Below are 15,871 nucleotides of genomic sequence, written 5' to 3' on the forward strand. Positions count from 1 at the left end.
CTTGTGGTCTTTGCTAGTGCACAGAGTACAGCCATGGGTAGTTTAATATTTTATTATATTATCTGATTGCTAATTTTTATTGCAATTAACAAAACGTAATCTGATGGTCTTGAAAGTTAGTTATATTTTCAGAGGTTCTTCAGTAAATAGCCCACCAAGTTGTGCTACATTTTGTACAGAATTTGGAACTTCAGAATTTAGGGCTGGTTTGCCGGACACAGATTAAGCCTAGTCCAAGACTAAAATGCTTGTTCAATGGATATTTGCCATTAAAAGTGCTTCTTAGTCCATTACTAGGCTTAATATGTGTGTGGGAAACTGCCCCTTTGAGTTTAAAACATGTTCTCACTGGCTTATTTTTTAATTAATCTCTTTGAGGAGATGGGTTCTGAATGATAAAAGGAGGATAATCCAATGATGATGCCTGAAGCTCTGAGATTAGCTTGATTATGGATATTTGTTTGTGACGCACTTCTGTACCCAGGGGAACAGTGCACAGATAAGGTGTCATGTTTTCCACCCGTCTCCCGGGTGGTGCAGTGGTCTAGGGCACTGCATCGCAGTGCTAGCTGCGCCACCAGAGTCTCTGGGTTCGCGCCCAGGCTCTGTCGCAGCTGGCCGCAACCGGGAGGTCCGTGGGGCGACGCACAATTGGCATAGCGTCGTCCGGGTTAGGGAGGGTTTGGCCGGTAGGGGTATCCTTGTCTCAGTATGTAAAAATGTAATAAAAATGTATGCACTCTACTGTAAGTCGCTCTGGATAAGAGCGTCTGCTAAATGACTAAAATGTAAATGTAAAATGTTTTCAGTTTAAATAAACCCTACGCCAATTTCTAATAGTATAGCCTATATACAGCTATACGTTAAAGTTTCTTTCATTTGTGACATAACTAATGTGAATAATATTTCTGACAAACACTTGCAAAAGGCATAATATATAATACACCACAGGTTAAAAAGGTCACTGCCATGTATCAAGAAATCTGAAGTTACCAAGGCCTTGTAAACAAACAGTGTTGTTTGTGTGCATCAGACACAGCAGGCACATAATAGGAGCAAACTATCTTTGTGTATCCCTAGATAAATCCCTTTCCGGTGACCTGATTGCTGCTAAAATTATTTGTACAATTTTGAACAAATGTAAATGTTTATATAAACTGCTTGTCTCAACCTTGATCCAGTGTCATTTTTATTATGCTGCTCTGCTTGGTATATTGGGCTATCAAAACAGCTGAAAAGGAGAATGCAGGTCAAGCACAATAATGTTATCAGGTATATGCTGAATGTCCCCCTATGTTCCACATACATACAGTTGAAGTCTGAAGTTTACATACACCTTAGCCAAATACATCTAACATTTAATCCTAGTAAAAAATCCCTGTTTTAGGTCAGTTAGGATCACCACTTTATTTTAAAAATGTGAAATGTCAGAATAATAGTCGAGAGAATGATTTATTTCAGCTTTTATTTCTTTCATCACATTCCCAGTGGGTCAGAAGTTTACATACACTCAATTAGTATTTGGTAGCATTGCCTTTAAATTGTTTAACTTGGGTCAAATGTTTCGGGTAACCTTCCACAAGCTTCTCACAATACGTTGGGTGAATTTTGGCCCAATCCTCCTGACAGAGCTGGTGTAACTGAGACAGGTTTGTAGGCCTTGCTCGCACATGCTTTTCAGTTCCGCCCACAAATGTTCTATAGGATTGAGGTCAGGGCTTTGTGATGGCCACTCCAATACCTTGACTTTGTTGTCCTTAAGCCATTTTGCCACAACTTTGGAAGTATGCTTTGGGTCATTGTCCATTTGGAAGACCCATTTGCGACCAAGTTTTAACTTCCTGACTGATGTCTAGAGATGTTGCTTCAATATATCCACATAATTTTGTGCACCAGTCCCTCCTGCAGCAATGCACCCCCACACCATGATGCTGTGTTCTTTGGCTTGCAAGCCTCCCCCTTTTGCCTCCAAACATAACGGTCATTATGGCCAAACAGTTCTATGGTGGTTTTGGAGGAGTGACTTCTTCCTTGCTGATCGGCCTTTCAGGTTATGTCGATATAGGACTCGTTTTACTGTGGATATAAATACTTTTGTACCTATATCCTCCATCATCTTCACAAGGTTGTTGTTCTAGGATTGATTTGCACTTTTCGCACTAAAGTACGTTCATCTCTGAGAGACAGAACACGTCTCCTTCCTGAGCAGTATGACGGCTGCGTTGTCCCATTGTGTTTATACTTGCGTACTATTGTTTGTACAGATAAACGTGGTACCTTCAGGCTTTTGGAAATTGCTCCCAAGGATGAACCAGACTTGTGGAGGTCTACAAAAAAAATGGAGGTCTTGTCTGATTTATTTTGATTTTCCCATGATGTTAAGCAGAGGCACTGAGTTTGAAGGTAGGCCTTGAAATACATCCACAGGTACATCTCCAATTGACTCAAATTATGTCAATTAGCCTATCAGAAGCTTCTAAAGCCATGACATAATTTTCTTGAATTTTCCAAGCTGTTTAAAGGCACAGTCAACTTAGTGTATGTAAACTTCTGACCCACTGGAATTATGATACAGTGAATTATAAGTGAAATAATCTGTCTGTAAACAATTGTTGGAAAAATGAGTTGTGTCATGCACAAAGTAGATGTCCTAACTGACTTGCCAAAACTATAGTTTGTTAACAAGACATTTGTGGAGTGGTTGAAAAACGAGTTTTAATGACTCTAACCTAAGTGTATATAAACTTTCGACTTCAACTGTAAGAGTACAGGAGTTCCGGGAGGTGAGCTTGTTGCCTTTGGAGTCCAGTGGACCAACTTAAACTTAATCATATGTTCCACATCTTAAATGATTGTGCCCCAGGTTATATGAAAAACCACATTGATTTGGTCTATTACCATCCTAGTTACAATACCAGAGGTAGTGTTATGTCTTGTAAAATCCCAAGGATAAACAGTACCGTGAGGAACATGTTTTTTTTATACAGGTATTTGTCTATGGAATAGTCTCCCCTTGGAAAAATTTGAAATCTCTTTAAAAAGCAGGCAAATGTTTTCTTTTGGACAAGGTTGTCTAAGTCAGAGACACCACTCCAGTGCCGCTTGTGCCCCCTAGTGCTGGTCAGGTGTATTTATTTGAATGATTGATGTGATGTGCAATCAACAGATTATTTTTTAAGGTCGAAATGTGAAATTATTATCGTTGATTTTTAAGGTTAGGGAAAAGTGCCGTGAATAGTGACACATCCTAGGATGTCAATGTAAATGAATGTATTTATGGTTGTTTGTAATTTTGACTTGCCTTTTAATCATTAAATGTGTTATTGATTTTTACCATTGAGGACCACTTTGTAAACAACCATTTTAATTCATATCCTTTTAAGTTTTATCTTCTTGGTTCACATTGTACATGTTGTTGTCTGTTACCCAAATAAATTGAATTCAATTCAATAAAGTGACAACTGTGCATTTGTATTTGGAGGATAACATTTTGGTTTGGTTAATATGTCATAGCTCCTGCCTGGGCCAATCAACATTTAATGTTATGTTCAGAATCATTGTTTGGCAGCGAGAGCAGCGTGCTAGACAAATCACAAAATATCCACACAAATACACATCAGCCTGGGTTAGTTTGGTTTTCAATTTACAATCCGGAAAAATCTATTAAACTGAGCCAAATGGGAAGCGCACTTCAAGCGGCACCCAAGGAGTTCATTCATATCCACTTGGCGGGAGCATATGCCACACAGACAGAGGGGTATAATTGTTCCAGGCTCTTACGCAAGCAGAGGCAAGTCAGCTCTCCACATGAGTTCCAGCCAGCTCACTCCAGCTCACTTTCATTGACTTTAAAATGCTCAGATTGATTCAGCCTTTACGCAATCAACATTCAATATGTGGCACGGAATCGTGGCATTTGCAATAAAAATAGATCTTCCATGAAGACATGGTAGGTCATGACTTGTGGCATCTGTCAGGCCACAAAATTATTCAGCCGCTCTGCATTTTATTCAGCGTTTGATACCACAGAGGCCAGAGGAAACTGTGATTCAGTCAAAACCATTACTCTTAACCTAATTATAAAGAAGACCTATTGTAAAACCACGTTATAATTCAATGACCCCTGAAGATAAGGCTAGGTAAACATATTGCACTCAGCAAACAGCATAATGGGAAATTAGGGTGACATCTGCACACTTCAATCAACAGTCGGGAGAAAATCATGTCAAATAATACTTGAGAAGATACACAACAACAAACGAGCAGCCATACCACCTTGCATCCCACTGCTGTTGGGATAAGTTAGGATTGGTCAGTCCTTGGATGAGAGATCAGATTCTGGATGTGGTGTTCGAGGGCCAGTAGAGGGTGACCCTTTCCTCTGATGTCTTATTGTGGGGTTTATTTTTCCAGACACTTCTATATGACAGTCTTTAAGTTCACAAAAACAAGGCTCCATTTCATGCTACATTTATTTGTTTTATGGGCTGTGATGAATAGCATATGCTGGTGTCCAGTGACAGGTTATGGGTCTGGTTAAGTGAAAGGATGGCCCCAGGCCAATCAGTAGAGATTGAGATGGGGGGTTGGGGGGGTTACTGTGAGATTAAGCAGTTTCTACTTACCCAGAGTCAGATGAACTTGTGGATACCATTTTTATGGCTTTGAGTGCAGTATAAAGGAAGTTAGAGGTAGTTTGGCAAGCCAATGCTAACAAGCGTTACCCAAGACTAGCTGTACCTGTAGACTTCCAGTCATTGGCTAGCAAAACTACCTCTAACTTCCTTCATACTGCATGACTTAAAACCTGAAATATTACATTTACATAAGTATTCAGAACCTTTACTCAGTACTTTGTTCACGTTTGTCAGCGAATACAGCCTCAAGTTTTCTTGGGTATGACGCTACAAGCTTGGCACACCTGTATTTGGGGAGTTTCTCCCATTCTTCTCAGTAGAAGCGTCGCTGCGCAGCTATTTTCAGGTCTCTCCAGAGATGTTAGATCAGGTTCATGTCTGGGCTCTGGCTGGGCCACTCAAGGACATTCAGAGACTTGTCCCTTAGCCACTCCTGTGTTGTCTTCGCTGTGTGCTTAGTGTCATTGTCCTGTTGGAAAGGGAACCTTGGCCCCAGTCTGAGGTCCTGTGTGATCTGGAGCAGGTATTCATCAAGGATCTCTCTGTACTTTGCTCCGTTCATCTTTCACTCGATCCTGACTAGTCTCCCAGTCCCTGCCGCTGAACAACGTCCATATGCTTCACCATAGGGATGGTGCCAGGTTTCCTCCAGACGTGACGCTTGGCATTCAGGCCAAAGAATTCAATCTTGGTTTCATCAGACGAGAGAAACGTGTTTCTCATGGTCTGAGAGTTCTTTAGGTGCCTTTTGGCAAACTCCAAGCGGGCTGTCACTTGCCTTTTACTGAGGAGTGGCTTCCGTCTGGCCACTCTATCATAAAGGCCTGATTGGTGGGGTGCTGCAGAGATTGTTGCCCTTCTGCAAGGTTCTCCCATCTCCACAGAGGAACTCTGGAGCTCTGTCAGAGTGACCCTTGTGTTTTTGGTCACCTCCCTGACCAAGGCTCTTCTACCCCGTTTGCTCAGTTTGGCCGGGCGGCCACCTCTAGGAAGAATCTTGGTGGTTCCAAACTTCTTCATTTAAGAATGATGGAGGCCACTGTGTTCTTGTGGACCTTTAATGCCGCAGATATTTTTTGCTACCTTTCCCCAGATCTGTGCCTCGACACAATCCTGTCTCGGAGCTCTACGGACAATTCACTTCGACCCCATGGCTTGGTTTTGCTCTGACATGCACTGTCAACTGTTGGACCTTATATAGACAGGTGTGTGCCTTTCCAAATCATGTCCAATCAATTGAATTTACCACAGGTGGACTCCAATCAAGTTGTAGAAACATCTCAAGGTTGATCAATGGAAACAGGATGCACCTGAGCTCAACTTCGAGTCTAATAGCAAAGGGTCTGAATAAATAAGGTATTTCTGTTTTGTATTTTTAATACATTTGCAAAAAATTCTAAAAACCTGTTTTTGCTTTGTCATTATGGACTATTGTGTGTAGATTGATGAGGATTTTATTTTATTTTATCAATTTTAGAATAAGTCTGTAGTGTAACAAAATCTGGAAAAAGTCAAGGGGTCTGAATACTTTCCGAATGCACTGTATGTGTTTGTAGCCTATTTTTCATCATTAGATAGGGCAGATTACCAACTTGAATCACAAGTATGTCACTCAAACTTTCGGTGAAATCTTGCATTGATATTCAAATTTTTTACCCCAAAATATGAGTTTATTTAAATCAGGGTTCGGCATCATGTACTCTCGTCTTAAGCAAAAGCATCAGGGATGAAAGCCAAATCTTATTTGCCAGTTCCATGTGCCAGGGGCACAGTAAAAATGGCTTTTGCACTATTCAGTGCTGTAAAACCTGCTATAAATAACCATCCAGAGAGGGGTGAGTAAAGGGGTTTAAAATCCTCCCCTTGTTCCTCTGCCACTTTCCGCCTGGCTATGAGGCACGATTTGGTTCCCCACGATCAGCTTAGCTCTGCCCTCATAGCCCGTCTTCAAAACTCACTGAGCTCACATCCCATCACCGCATCCATCCCTCCACCCCTTTCTCCAACAAACCCACAACCCTCAGACAGCTTCCCTCTTCAATCCCTTATGTGAAGAAAATACTATTTAAAAGGAGCAAGACTACCAGGGAAATCTCATAGAGATTAGTTTACCTATTCAGAATTAGTCATGTACTCCTAGTAGTAGAGGAGAACCTACGTCACTACCAGATGAGAGGACTGAAAAAACACAGACTGATGCAATCCATCTCAATTCACCTCCAGAGACAGAAATAGCAATTCACCTCCGTAACAACAAAATCAATCACATTGACTTCCTCCATTGATCAAAGGGAAAGTTCACAGACCAACCTGCTTCATGAACAAGACAGGGTCTCTTATCAGTTAACACACTCATTCAGTGTTTCACCCCTAATTGCTTTTTGGTATTGCTTTAATTTAGCATTTAGTTTGCTATAGAGTTTTCTTCAAAGTTGACCTCACCTCACCCATCCTAATAAAATGATTGACGTGTCTCAAGAACACTTGTCTGTTCCACTGCATGTTGAACATCATTCTTTGGCAGTTTGAAAATAGCAGCGTCATGTGATGTTCTATGCCCAGAGGAGACTCTCTGACAGGATCTGTCACTGTAATTGAGAGGTTTGTAAAATTGTGCCAGATGAAAACTCACTAACAAGAAAAACACACAATTAAACATGTTATAATTGTTAGTGGAACTTGTAAACTGTCAGGTCACATCAATGTTCATCTAAACTTACTCTGTTAAATTGAGATGAGTGAGATGATGACTCAGGTCAAAGGCCACACAGTCCTCAGAAGGCTCAGGGGGACATTTTGTTTCGTCTTTCTTCCCCAGACAGGCCTGTCTACATGGCTGAAACTGTCACGTCTCTTTATCCACTTGTCCATATTAGCTGTTTATTATACACAAGAGGTGCTTTTTATGTCTAAAATATTTCCCCAGACACCACAGAGAAGACGCCGGGCACAAAACAGGCTCCTGGTGTTCCCACGGCCTGAAATTTAAAGTCCATGTCACTCGCAGCTCTTCACGGTGTCTGCACTATCCCTCATCCTGACAAGCAGCTCAAGGCCAAAGACAGGCGCCACCAAAGAAACAGTTAACACAGCCACTCGAGGGAGACCAGTTATTTTATGTGTCATTCATTGCAGTTTTAGTGGAACATTATGTGGAAAGTACACTGAACAAAAACATAAACACAACATGCAACAATCTCAAAGATTTTACTGAGTTACAGTTTATATAAGGAAATCAGTCCTTGAAATTGAAATGAATTGAAATAAATTCATTAGGCCCTGATCTATCAATTTCACATGACTGGGAATACAGATACAGTGGGGCAAAAAAGTATTTTGTCAGCCACCAATTGTGCAAGTTCTCCCACTTAAAAAGATGAGAGAGGCCTGTAATTTTCATCATAGGTACACTTCAACTATGACAGACAAAATGAGAAAAAAAATTCAGAAAATCACATTGTAGGATTTTTAATGAATTTATTTGCAAATTATGGTGGAAAATAAGTATTTGGTCACCTACAAACAAGCAAGATTTCTGGCTCTCACAGACCTGTAACTTCTTCTTTAAGAGGCTCCTCTGTCCTCCACTCGTTACCTGTATTAATGGCACCTGTTAGAACTTGTTATCAGTATAAAAGACACCTGTCCACAACCTCAAACAGTCACACTCCAAACTCCACTATGGTCAAGACCAAAGAGCTGTCAAAGGACACCAGAAACAAAATTGTAGACCTGCACCAGGCTGGGAAGACTGAATCTGCAATAGGTAAGCAGCTTGTTTTGAAGAAATCAACTGTGGGAGCAATTATTAAGAAATGGAAGACATACAAGACCACTGATAATCTCCCTCGATCTGGGGCTCCACGCAAGATCTCACCCCGTGGGGTCAAAATGATCACAAGAACGGTGAGCAAAAATCCCAGAACCACACGGGGGGACCTAGTGAATGACCTGCAGAGAGCTGGGACCAAAGTAACAAAGCCTACCATCAGTAACACACTACGCCGCCAAGGACTCAAATCCTGCAGTGCCAGACGTGTCCCCCTGCTTAAGCCAGTACATGTCCAGGCCCGTCTGAAGTTTGCTAGAGAGCATTTGGATGATCCAGAAGAAGATTGGGAGAATGTCATATGGTCAGATGAAACCAAAATAGCACTTTTTGGTAAAAACTCAAACTCGTGTTTGGAGGACAAAGAATGCTGAGTTGCATCCAAAGAACACCATACCTACTGTGAAGCATGGGGGTGGAAACATCATGCTTTGGGGCTGTTTTTCTGCAAAGGGACCAGGACGACTGATCCGTGTAAAGGAAAGAATGAATGGGGCCATGTATCGTGAGATTTTGAGTGAAAACCTCCTTCCATCAGCAAGGGCATTGAAGATGAAACGTGGCTAGTTCTTTCAGCATGACAATGATCCCAAACACACCGCCCGGGCAACGAAGGAGTGGCTTCGTAAGAAGCATTTCAAGGTCCTGGAGTGGCCTAGCCAGTCTCCAGATCTCAACCCCATAGAAAATCTTTGGAGGGAGTTGAAAGTCCGTGTTGCCCAGCAACAGCCCCAAAACAGCACTGCTCTAGAGGAGATCTGCATGGAGGAATGGGCCAAAATACCAGCAACAGTGTGTGAAAACCTTGTGAAGACTTACAGAAAACGTTTGACCTCTGTCATTGCCAACAAAGGGTATATAACAAAGTATTGAGATAAACTTTTGTTATTGACCAAATACTTATTTTCCACCATAATTTGCAAATAAATTCATTAAACATCCTACAATGTGATTTTCTGGATTTTTTTTCTCATTTTGTCTGTCATAGTTGAAGTGTACCTATGATGAAAATTACAGGCCTCTCATCTTTTTAAGTGGGAGAACTTGCACAATTGGTGGCTGACTAAATACTTTTTTGCCCCACTGTATGCATATGTTGGTCACAGATACCTTTAAAAAAAAAAAAGGTAGGGGCGTGGGTCAGAAAACCAGTCAGTATCTGTTGTGACCACCATTTGCCTCATGTAGCGTGACACGTCTCCTTCGCATAGAGTTGATCAGGCTGTTGATTGTGGCTTGTGGAATGTTGTCCCACTCCTCTTCAATGGCTGAGTGAAGTTGCTGGATATTGGCAGGAACTGGAACACGCTGTCGACCACATCGTCAATCCAGAGCATCCCAAACATGCTCAGTGGGTGATGTGTCTGGTAAGTATGCATGCCATGGAAGAACTGGGACATTTTCAGCTTCCAGAAATTGTGTAAAGATCCTTGTGACATGGGGCCGTACATTATCATGCTGAAACATGAGGTGATGGCGGCGGATGAATGGCACGACAATGGGCCTCAGGATCTCGTCATGGTATCTCTGTGCATTCAAATTGCCATCGATAAAATGCAATTGTGTTTGTTGTCCGTAGCTTATGCCTGCCTATACCATAACCCCATAACCATGGGGAACTCAGTTCGCAACATTGACATCAGCAAACTGCTCGCCCACACGACGCCGTACACGCTGTCTGCCATCTGCTCAGTACAGTTGAAACCGGGATTCATTCATGAAGAGCACACTTCTCCAGCGTGCCAGTAGCCATCGAAGGTGTGCATTTGCCCACTGAAGTCAGTTATGATGCCGAACTGCAGTCAGGTCAAGTCCCTGGTGAGGATGACAAGCACACAGATAAGCTTCCCTGAGACGGGTTCTGACAGTTTGTACAGAAATTCTTCAGTTGTGCAAACCCACAATTTCATCAGCTGTCCAGGTGTATTGAATGTACATTCAATTCTATGGCAACAGCTCTGGTGGACATTCTTGCAGTCAGCATGCCAATTGCACGTTCCCTCAACTTGAGACATCTGTGGCATTGTGTTGTGTGACAAAACTGCATATTTTAGAGTGGCCTTTTATTGTCCCCAGCACAACGTGCACCTGTGTAATGATCATGCTGTTACATCAGCTTCTTGATATGCCACACCTGTCAGGTGGATGGATTATCTTGGCAAATGAGAAATGCTCACTAACATGGATGTAAAACAATTTGTGCACAAACTCTGGGAGAAATAAGCTTTTTATGCGTATGGAACCATCCATGATATCACAATTATAGTTTTATTCTTTACAGTGTTTGTTTACATTTACTTTGTTTATAAACATTGGAGTAAAACAAGCTTATATTTTAGGTACTGATGGGGAACGACAGTTGAACTAAGCTCATGAGGTATTTATACGTTTTATTCTTCAAGAATCAATGTGTACATTTAATTAATTTATAAGTCCAAAAATTGATGTAGCAACTGCTGATTGCCCCTTTAATAGATGAACCACCTTGTTGAGAATTCTCTTCTCCAAAGTTGTCAAAGTGTTATCTGATCTCCTAGTTCTTTCTAAGTTGAGGGTCATGCCAGCAGTTTGACGTTCCTTCCGGTCATGCAGAACTGTAAAGTAGTCTGAATGGAGACCAAATAAAATCTCTCTCTGCTGTGCTTTCATCAAATCCTCGGTCTTCTTTCCACCAGTGTGTGTGCATAGCCCTTTGAAGCTGATTCCCAGTTGAAACCGCTTTCTCTGAGTGGGAGACTTGCCTCATTATTTACTCACTGATTCATTAGCTTCTGCTTGATCTTACAGATATTTTTTTAATCTTTGACATTCTGAGTCCCCTTTCGTTATGCAGAACCCTCACACCACGCCCTCTACACCCACACGCTTACTCTCATATCCTGCACGTGTAGCCCCATGGGAAGTTTTGTTTCACATGCTGAGCTGCCCTAATGCCACTATTAGGTATGCGAGGGCATGAGATTTAAACCATGATGTCCCGTTTGATATTTACATATAGACATATATATTTACATATATTCCTCCAAGTGGGAGAAAATATCATACAACAGTACACAAAGACAGAGTTTGTCTTTGCATTATGTGTTTGCAATGGTTATTAGGAAAAAATGAATGGGGCATCTGAACAAACATTAAATTACCTAGTAAGGCTGACTCGTTGCATGAAGTAACATATCTCTCGCACATTAAGAACTTTTTAAAAGATCCAGCACATGATTTTAGGACTAAAACATATACATCTCACCTAGCTATCCTCTCTCCAGTCATGCATTAGTCACGTTAGTCAAATTGTCACTGTCTGGACAGAGCAAAGCGTTCTGTCTCATACAGAGCCGGTCCTGGCTGTTCTGTGCCCTAGGCAAGACAAAAAGAAATGCAGCCCCTGCTAATATAGAAAAGTCCCAGTAAGCAAAATGACGTTGAAAAGATGTCTAAAATACGCATTTTATAGATGTTGAAGTTAGGTTCAATTTAGGTTTTGAATGAAAGGTGAAAAGACGTCCTTTCCGGGCGTTGAAATCAGGTTCATTTCCGGTTCTGAGTGAACATTTTTAGACATCTATGTTTGGGCCAAATCAAGGCTGGTCCAGACCGGACGAAATATGAACCAAACATAGACGTCTATGATTAGTTCAGATTTGGTCCAGACCTGACCAAAAACCAATGTCCGTGGACGTCCAGTCCGGACAGGACCAAAAAAAGATGTCCAAAAGCCATCAGCGTCGGTCCGTACTTACTGAGATATAGCCTACAGTGTCAGCTGAAATTTAATTTTAGGAATGCCCATTTTTGTGGTATGCCTACCATTTGTAAAACACCAAAAAAAGACGGACGGTCAGGACAGGACCAAAGAAAGACGTCCAAAAGACGTTGGCGTCAGTCCGTGCTTACTGGGGTGTAGCCTACCATGTAGGCTGCAATGGAATATTATGAATGCCCATCCATATGGTAGGTCCACCATTTGTAAAACAGGCCGTTGTATTGGCTTTATTAGTCTTCATTCCTGTGACTAATTAAATGGCTATTTAACCTCTGCATATCAGCTACCCAACTTTATCAGAAGGAGTTATCCTGAGCCTATTTGCAATGTGTTTACACAGTGTGAAATGCAGAAGTATTTTCTTTTTCGCTATGATCAACTTGTCAAAAGTTGACGGATGCAAACTTGAAACCACTGATCATGACAATTTAGCCAATGGGATGAAACTCATAGACAGCTATTGTGAGTAGCCTGATTGTCCATTCCATATTGTTCCATTTACTTTGACCTGTACTGTTTTTAGGATATGTTGTTTGTTAACATGTTGGCGCATTTCTTTTTTGATTGGGCACAATTTAGGTTAGGTAATTTGATCGGAGAAACGAGCATGATGTAGAAAGTTTCCGTCTCATTACATTGTCATACATTTTATCTCCTGCCTATAGGCTACAGAAAATACCCCATACAGAAAACATCACATACTCTTTCAACCATATGCTATATCTGCTACATGATTTATGTTAGATACAATTTTTTACGGAATGTTGGTGGCGTGCCGCGGTGATGCATCTCTCCAACAGCACACTGAAGAGGCGCCCTGGGAATGGACAAGATAAATAAGGGCAAATTTAACAAAGTGGGCACTGCTTATTACAGGGCAGCATCAGCGCGCACATAAAAAGACCATATGCCACTGGTTGAGAGAAAATGTCATTATTTTGGGGGAGAATTATGTGATGTTTTATGTGTTGTTGGAAGTGCATCTTGGTCAGTTTAGATCAGAAAAGGCAGCCCTTGTCAATCTGTCGCCATAGGCGGCCACTTAATCTTGCCTAATGAGTGGGCCGGCCCTGGCCTTAATGCTGAAGCACATCTCACCCTTCAGATGCAGCATTACTTTCCAGATTACATAGTCCTGACAGCACCAGCAATGAAAAGTCGTTCATCACTTTTCACAGTCAGAGGTCTTGGTATCAGGCATTAACATAGCACTCTGCATTGGTTAAATTCATCCTGCTAAGTAGCGGTGCACGTCATTAAGTTCAAATAGTAAAGTTTGGGACCAGTTGCCAGGTTTTTAGCTACTTACATGGGATGGCTCACTGACAGGGCGACTTAAGAGGCTAAAGGACTCGAGAGTTCTGGAGACGAAGGAATATTAAAATGATTTATTTGCCTGGTGCAGTGCGTTCGGAAAGTATTCCGACCCCTTGACTTTTTCCAGATTTTGTCACGCTACAGCCTTATTCTAAAATTTATTAAATAAATAAAAACTCACCAATCTACACACAATACCACATAATGACAAAGCAAAAACAGGTTTTTAGAAATGTTTGTATTAAAAATAAAAAAACAGAAATACCTTATTTACATAAGTAGTCAGACCATTTGCTATGAGACTCGAAATTGAGCTCAGGTGCATCCTGTTTCCATTGATCATCCTTGAGATGTGTCTACAACTTGATTTACTACACCTGTTGTAAATTCAATTGATTGGACATGATTTGGAACGGCACACACCTGTCTATATAAGGTCCCACAGTTGACAATGCATGTCAGAGCAAAAACCAAGCCATGAGGTCAAAGGAATTGTTCATAGTGCTTTGAGACAGGATTGTGTTGAGGCACAGATCTGGGGAAGGGTAGAAAATAATGTCTGCGGCATTGAAGGTACCCAAGAACACAGTGGCCTCCATTATTCTTAGTAAATGGAAGAAGTTTGGAACCACCAAGACTCTTCCTAGAACTGGCCGCACGGACAAATTGAGCAATCAGGGGAGAAGGACTTTGGTCAGGGAGGTGACCAAGAACCACTCTGCCACTCTGACAGAGCTCCAGAGTTCCTCTGTGGAGATGGGAGAACCTTCCAGAAGGGCAACAATCTCTGCAGCACTCCAACAATCAGGCCGTTATGATAGAGTGGCCAGATGGAAGCCACTCCTCAGTAAAAGGCTCATGACAGCCTGCTTGGAGTTTGTCAAAAGGCACCTAAAGAACTCTCAGACCATGAGAAACAAGTTTCTCTGGTCTGATGAAATTAAGATTGAACTCTTTGGCCTGAATGCCAAGCGTCATGTCTGGAGGAAACCTGGCACCATACCTACGGTGAACCACGGGGTTGTTTTTCAGCAGCAGGGACTGGAAGACTAGTCAGGATCAAGGGAAAGATGAATGGAGAAAATTACATAGAGATCTTTGATGAAAATCTGTTCCAGAGTGTTCAGGACCTCAGACTAGAGCAAAGGTCAGAGACCTGGGCGTGTGGTGCCAGGATAACAACCTCTCCCTCAACGTGATCAAGACAAAGGAGATGATTGTGGACTACAGAAAAAGGAGGGCCGAGGCCGTCCCCATTCTCATCGACAAGGCTGTAGTGAGGCAGGTTGAGAGCTTCAAGTTCCTTGGTGTCCACATCACCAACAAACTATCATGGTCCAAACACACGTGAAGAGAGCACGACAAAGCCTATTCCCCCTCAGGAGACTGAAAAGATTTGGCATGGGTCCTCAGATCCTCAAAAAGTTCTACAGCTGCACCATTGAGAGCATCCTGACTGGTTGCATCACTGCCTGGTAAGGCAACTGCTCGGCCTCAACCGCAAGGCACTACACAGGGTAGTGCGTACGGCCCAGTACATCACTGGGGCCAAGCTTCCTGCCATCCAGGACCTCTATACCAGGCGGTGTCAGAGGAAGGCCCTGAAAATTGTCAAAGACTCCAGCCACCCTAGTCATAGACTGTTCTCTCAGCTACCGCATGACAAGCGGTACCAGAGTGCCAAGTCTAGGTCCAAAAGGCTTCTTAACAGCTTCTACCCCAAGCCATAAGACTCCTGAACAGCTATTCAAATGGCTACCCAGACTATTTGCAGTGAATTTCCAAGACAGATTCAACCACAAAGACCAGAGAGGTTGTACAATGCCTAGCAAAGAAGGGCACCTATTGTTAGATGGGCAAAAACAAAAAAGCAGACATTGAATATCCCTTTGAGTATGGTGAAGTTATTAATTACACTTTGGATGGTGTATCAATACACCCAGTCACTACAAGGTTTCCTTCCTAACTCAGTTGTCGGAGAGGAAGGAAACCACTTAGGGATTTCACCATTAGGTCAATGGTGACTTTAAAACAGTGAACGGAGTTTAATGGCTGCGATATGAGTACTGAAGATGGCTCAACAACATTGTAGTTACTCCACAATACTAACCTAATTGACAGAGTGGAAAGAAGGAAGAATGTACAGACTAAAAGTATTCCAAAACATGCATCCGGGTTGCAACAAGGCACTTAAGTAATATAACATATTATTGAGTACCACTCTCCATATGTTCAAGCATAGTGGTGGCTGCATCATGTTATGGGTATGTTTGTAATCGTGAAGGACTGGGGAGTTATTCAGGTTAAAAAAGAAACGGAACGGAGCTA

The sequence above is a fragment of the Salvelinus fontinalis genome, chromosome 9 (genome assembly GCF_029448725.1).
Source record: "Salvelinus fontinalis isolate EN_2023a chromosome 9, ASM2944872v1, whole genome shotgun sequence".
Classification (NCBI taxonomy): domain Eukaryota; kingdom Metazoa; phylum Chordata; class Actinopteri; order Salmoniformes; family Salmonidae; genus Salvelinus; species Salvelinus fontinalis.